This window comes from Podarcis filfolensis, assembly GCF_964270895.1.
Source record: "Podarcis filfolensis genome assembly, chromosome: 18".
NCBI classification, from domain to species: Eukaryota; Metazoa; Chordata; class Lepidosauria; order Squamata; family Lacertidae; genus Podarcis; species Podarcis filfolensis.
The window spans coordinates 8013574-8019725 of record NC_139622.1 but is presented as its reverse complement, the minus strand read 5'-3'; the positions used below and the strand labels follow the sequence as shown (position 1 = coordinate 8019725).

The 6152-nt window shown below is 51.4% G+C and overlaps 1 protein-coding gene across 2 annotated transcripts in view; it reads left to right on the top strand.

Annotated features, from left to right (window-relative positions):
- Positions 1–1194: 1194 nt before the first annotated feature.
- The window catches only part of FBN3 (fibrillin 3), a 156253-nt gene continuing 151295 nt past the window's right edge, over positions 1195–6152 (top strand). For both annotated transcript variants that reach the window (XM_083594312.1, XM_083594314.1), the window contains exon 1: positions 1195–1267. The gene's annotated coding sequence lies outside the window, so the exon portion shown is untranslated. The remainder of the gene's footprint in view (positions 1268–6152) is intronic.

Below are 6152 nucleotides of genomic sequence, written 5' to 3'. Positions count from 1 at the left end.
AAAATTGCTTTGATTTTAGGGAACACAGATAATAGCTCATAGAGAGAGCTCCTCCTCTTCGTTCCTCCAGGTATTGTTTAATGCCAGTTTATGTAGGTCGGTGGCAGAGTGCGCAAACTTAAGGGACGGGGGTGGCGCTGTGGGTTAAACCACAGAGCCTAGGACTTGCCGATCAGAAGGTCAGCAGTTCGAGTCCCCGCGACGGAGTGAGCTCCCGTTGCTCGGTACCTGCTCCTGCCAACATAGCAGTTCAAAAGCACGTCAAAGTGCAAGTAGATAAATAGGTACCACTCCGGTGGGAAGGTAAACAGCGTTTCCATCCGCTGCTCTGGTTCACCAGAAGCGGCTTAGTCCTGCTGGCCCCATGACCCGGAAGCTGTACACCGGCTCCCTTGGACAATAAAGCGAGCTGAGCGCCGCAACCCCAGAGTCGGTCACGACTGGACCTAATGGTTGGGGTCCCTTTACCTTTTTTATGTAGGTCGGTGGCAGAGTGCACAAACTACCCGGTTTCACAAAACGCTTTCGCCTGATGAAGAGCTTTGTGGAACCCTGAGGCTGGCGCCCATGAAAAGTTCCCAACTGCTTAGGAAAAACCTCCTCTCCGGCCTTGGGAGCGCAGGCAGGCGGTGGGGGTTTCGCCACCGCCCACCAGACTTTCCCTTTACCCATTTAAGGGGAACAATAGACAGGCCAAATTGGCTTTCTCTCGTCTTTCATTCATTCCTCTCTCCTTCTTCCCACTGCAAGGCCCTTTGAAGTCGAGGGATGTGTTATTAATTTTCCCCCTCTGCCACCCACAGCCTTTCACGCCTGGGAGTCGAGGAGCTGTCATGGGGAGGGGAAATTGGGGGGGGGGGTGAAGGAGGGAAGGAGGCAGGCGGCTTTCCGGGGTCTCCAGGCCCAACAGAACCAGGGGGCCAAGGAGACATTAGGGAGACGGCAGCCCCTGCTTTTAAAAGCCCACAACCACCGGCTAAACCCCTCCACCTTATGCCCCCCCACTGCCTTCAACCAAGCCTTGAAGTTAAAAACTTTTGGCTGAAGAATGTAGCCTTCCTCCCTCTCTGCCCCCTCCTCTTCTCCCTCCTCCCCACCCAGCACCCCTTCTCAAGCTGCAAGGACCTCCCCCTGCCCGATTTGGAGGTCTCTCTCCTCCTTTTCTCCAAAAAGGCTGCGATTCCCCCCCTTCCCCCCCCCTCCTGCCCGGCTCAGAACTTAAACAAAGAAATCCACGGCTCATCTTTGGAATTCTAGGACCAAGAAGGTATCTGTAAAACTTCTATCTATTCTTTTTGTTTAAAACATCGCTCCAGATTATTGCAATGGTTTTTTGTTAGGGGGGGGGTGTTGGCGGCGGAGGGGGGACGGGACGGACACCCGCCAGGAAAACTATTCCAGTGACTTTTGCAAATGGGGCGGGTGGGTTTCCTTTGCAGCTCTTTGCTGCGCCGTCCTTTGTCGCCCCTCTCCCTTCTCTCTGCGCCCCCCCCCCGTTTTCTTTGTTCACTTCTGACATTCCTCAGTCCATAGTCTTTCTTCCTCGATCCCACCCAGGAGAAGGATAGCAACCCAAGAGACCCCCGCCCTCGAGATCCCGTTCTCTCCACTTTGGGGGGATGAGTTGGGGGTGCTTTTGGGAATGACAAGAAAGCACAATTCTCTCACCCCCCAACTACTCAAAACTTTGTAAGGGGGCTTCGAAAGAGTTTCCCACGGACACCTAAAAAAGAAACCTCGGGCTCGAAAGCGGAATTTTCCGTCTTCTTGTCCCGGATCGCAGGAGTGAGTCTGTCTGCTTTCAAAAAAAATTAATTTTATTTTTTTAAAAGCCAGCCTCCCTCTCTCGTCCTCTCCCTCCCCGCACCATTGACAAGGAGGTAGATTCGGTTCTCTCTCTTCCGGGCGTGATCGCGGAGACCTAAGCGGAGATTTCGAATGGGGATGTGGCGGGACACAACCGCTTCCCCCGTGCAAGTCCATCTGGATGCGCGTCGTGCGCCCTGGCGCACGGCTCCCATTCATTGCGCGGGGAACTCTTGTGCCGGCGTGTGCGTGTGTTTGTGTTGCTCGCTTGCGTGGAGTTCCTGTATGCCCTGCCTACCTTAGATTGCTCTGGGGGTGCCGCACCCACACCCCCATTCCCCGTGGTGGCCCCGCTTCGCGCGCCCCCGAGCCCTGGAGCAGACAAACGCAGCGCATAGCTGGGCAAGGCAGATCCAGAGGGGTCTCTTTGTTCCTCTTCATGCTTCCTCCCCCTGCTAATTTTTAGGAGGGGGTGGGTTAAGCTTTCTCACATGTTACTCCGAGAGCCTCTGGCATGCCTACCCCCCCCCCGGTGCTGCTGGGAGAGGTTTGCAAAATGGGTGACACCTTCCCCGGTTCCCCGAGAGTTGTATATGTGAGAACGGTTCTGTTTGCAACTTGAATAAAATATTTGGGGGGGGGCAGTTAAGCCCCGCCCTGCATGATATGGTGCACGCGCACCACTGGAACGGCAATCCCCGTTAACTTTGGGGCCCCCCGACACCCTCAAATATTTTATTGGGGAGGACCGAGGCGTTGCCTTCTATGGTTTGCGACACCGACTAGTTTTGTTTCGGGGGCGCGTTCTTGTTGAGTTGGGGGGGGAGGAGAGGTTGGGGGTTTGATGAGGATGGTGTGCGGTTCCCTGCTTCTGATGAGGGGCGTTAAAACATCAGGGGGTTGCACATCAGGAGCAAAGTTCGTGGGGGGAGAAAGGAGCTCCGAGGACATTCCTGTGCTCCTGCTCTGACCGCCAAACGCCCCACATGTCCAGGGTGACAGAGTGGGGAGATTCGCACATGACGAGGCGCCCATGTGTGGAGTGCCATTGCGGATCAAACTGGAAGAGGGGCATAGCCCAGTATGTGTGTGTGTGTGTGTGTGTGACTCAAGAGGTAGTGATTTTCATCTCAGCATCTCTAGAAAGCAGTCACCAGGACCAACAATCTGACTCCGTCTAAGGCAGCTTCTGAATCACTCATGAGGACTAAAACAAAGGTAGGCAAACTAAGGCCCGGGGGCCCGATCTGGCCCAATCGCCTTCTCAATCCGGCCCGCAGACGATCCGGGAATCAGCGTATTTTCACATGAGTAGAATGTGTCCTTTTATTTAAAATGCATCTCTGGGTTATTTGTGGGGCCTGCCTGGTGTTTTTATACATGAGTGGAATGTGTGCTTTTATTTAAAAGGCATCTCTGGGTTATTTGGGGTGCATAGGAATTCGTTCATTCCCCCCCTCCAAAAAAATATAGTCTGGCCCCCCACAAGGTCTGAGGGACAGTGGACCGGCCCACGGCTGAAAAAGTTTGCTGACCCCTGGACTAGAATCTTAGGTTGCTCCCGGACAATCTGTTCCATGAGCATGCAGCCTGATAAAATAACAACATGACATAACAACAACAACAACAATAATAATTTATACCCTGCCCGTCTGGCTGGGCTTCCCCAGCCACTCTGGGCGGCTTCCAACAAAATATTTAAATACAGTAATCCATCAAACATTAAAAGCTTCCCTAAACAGGGCTGCCTTCAGATGTCTTCTAGTATCGTTCACCTTCCTCCGTTGCCTTCCGGTTGGGCTCATTGCCAGCTCTGCCTCCTGCAGCCAATCGGAAGCCGCACCTTGATTTCCAAACATTTTGGAAGTCAAACGGACTTCCAGAATGGATTCCATTCGTCTTCCGAGGTACCACTGTAGTCCAATCATTTTAAAGTCCTCTTTCGTTGCAACTAGTTCCCATTTCTGTGCATACAGAATTCTGGCTGCAGTGGCAGCAATACATAAACAATATAACCAACTTTTGGGGGGACCACGTGACCTTCGTCTTGGCGAAGGCAATCCCATCCTTTCACCTTCCTTTAGCATAGGCTTTGGCTCATTTACTTGAGCGACCTTGGATTTCCTCGGATTACTATGCACTGTCTCAGACAGTGGTTAGGGCAGTAGGCCAGGGCCTGGGTTCAAATCTTCATTGAGGTATGAAGATCCCTTCGCTGGTACGCGGGTGGCGCTGTGGATTAAACCACAGAGCCTAGGACTTGCCGATCAGAAGGTCGACAGTTCGAATCCCCGCAACGATGGGGTGAGCTCCCGTTGCTCAGTCCCTGCTCCTGCCCACCTAGCAGTTCGAAAGCATGTCAAAGTGCAAGTAGATAAATAGGTACCACTCCAGCGGGAAGGTAAACGGCGTTTCCGTGCGCTGCTCTGGTTCGCCAGAAGTGGCTTAGTCCTGCTGGCCACATGACCCGGAAGCTGTACGCCAGCTCCCTCAGCCAGTAAAGCGAGATGAGCGCCGCAACCCCAGAGTCGGCCACAACTGGACCTAATGGTCAGGGGTCCCTTTACCTTTTACCTATCCCTTTGCTAGGTGATCTTGGCTGAGCCCGGCTCTCAAAGTAGTCTAATCTGCCCTGTAATATGGCTTCTCTCCCCCAACCCCCTAAAAAAGCTGAATTAGTTTTTTGTCTGGGCAATTAGCGTCGGAAAAAATTCAGCTTGCATCGAGACATTTTCTGATGCCCTAGAGAGCCATCTAATTTAGCATGTTTACTTTACTTGCATTTTGTAAACAAAGCTAAAAACTATGGGTAAGGGGGAAAAGGCTTTGTGTATTATTGTTTGTGCTGTTGGAACCCATTCTTTGTTAATTATGACATTGATTCCTCCCCCCTCCTCCAGAAAAATTAACGGCTTGGGGAAATGTCCTGAAAATTCTCAGTTTGGGAAAAGCGACCACCCTGCAGAATGAAGCCTAGCTCACAAGGTTGTTGTGATGATAAAACATACTGTTTTTTTGTTTGCAAGAGAAACTATAGTCTATTTAATCATTGCAAACAAAAAAAGCAGACTGCCTTCTTCCATGGGTACAGAGTCAAGCCATTGGGCTGTCTATACCACACTGAGGGTACTTGATCTTTCTCTCTCTCTCTTGGCTTAAGAGAGACCCCAATTGGTCTCTAGTACAAGGCGGGTGGCGCCGTGGGTTAAACCACAGAGCCTAGAACTTGCCGATCAGAAGGTTGGCGGTTTGAATCCCCGTGACGGGGTGAGCTCCCGTTGCTCGGTCCCTGCTCCTGCCAACCTAGCAGTTCCAAAGCACGTCAAAGTGCAAGTAGATAAATAGGTACCACTCTGGCGGGAAGGTAAACGGTGTTTACGTGCACTGCTCTGGTTCGCCAGAAGTGGCTTAGTCCTGCTGGCCACATGACCCGGAAGCTGTACGCCGGCTCCCTCGGCCAATAAAGCAAGATGAGTCCCACAACCGCAGAGTCGGCCACAACTGGACCTAATGGTCAGGGGTCCCTTTACCTTTACCTTTACATGTCTCATTTAGTACAACCTGCAAAGCAGAAACCTCCATCTTCCACCGATGTCCGTTCCACTGTTGAACAGCTCTTGCCATCAGAAAGTTCTTCCTGGAGTCTTCTTTCATGTAACTTGAAGCCACACGTTCAAGTCCTCCCCTCCAGACCAGGAGGAAACAAGCTTGCTCCATCTTCCATGTGGCAGCCCTGTAGATACTTGAAGAGGGCTCTCATATCTCTTCTTTTCCAGGCTAAACATTCCCAGATCCTTCGACCGTTCCTCATCAGGCTTGGTTTCCAGGCCCTTGATCACCTCAGCCACCCTCCTCTGCCCACCTTCCAGGTGGTCAACATCCTTCTTAAATTGTGGTGCCCAGAACTGGACACAGTATTCCAGGTGTGGTCTGACCAAGGCAGAATATAGCGGGACTATGACATCCCTTGATCGGGAAACTAGACTTCTGTTGATGCCCACTAGAATAACATTAGGGTTTTGTTGCTGCTGCATCACACTGTGGACTCATGTGAAGCTTGTGGTCCACCAAGACCCCCATATCCTTTCAACATGTACTACTATAAAGCCAGGTGTCACCAATTTTATACCTGTGCAGTTGGTTTTTTCTGTTTAAGAGTAGACTCTGACGTTTGTCACTCTTGAAGGTCACCTTGAATCCTGATTCTGTCTTCTGTGGCGTCAGCTACCCTTCCCAGTTTAATAATAATAATAAGAATAAATTTTATTTATACCCCACCCTCCCCAGCCAAGGTGGCTAACACCAGATGTAAAACGATTGATTGAAATACAGTGGTACCTCGGGTT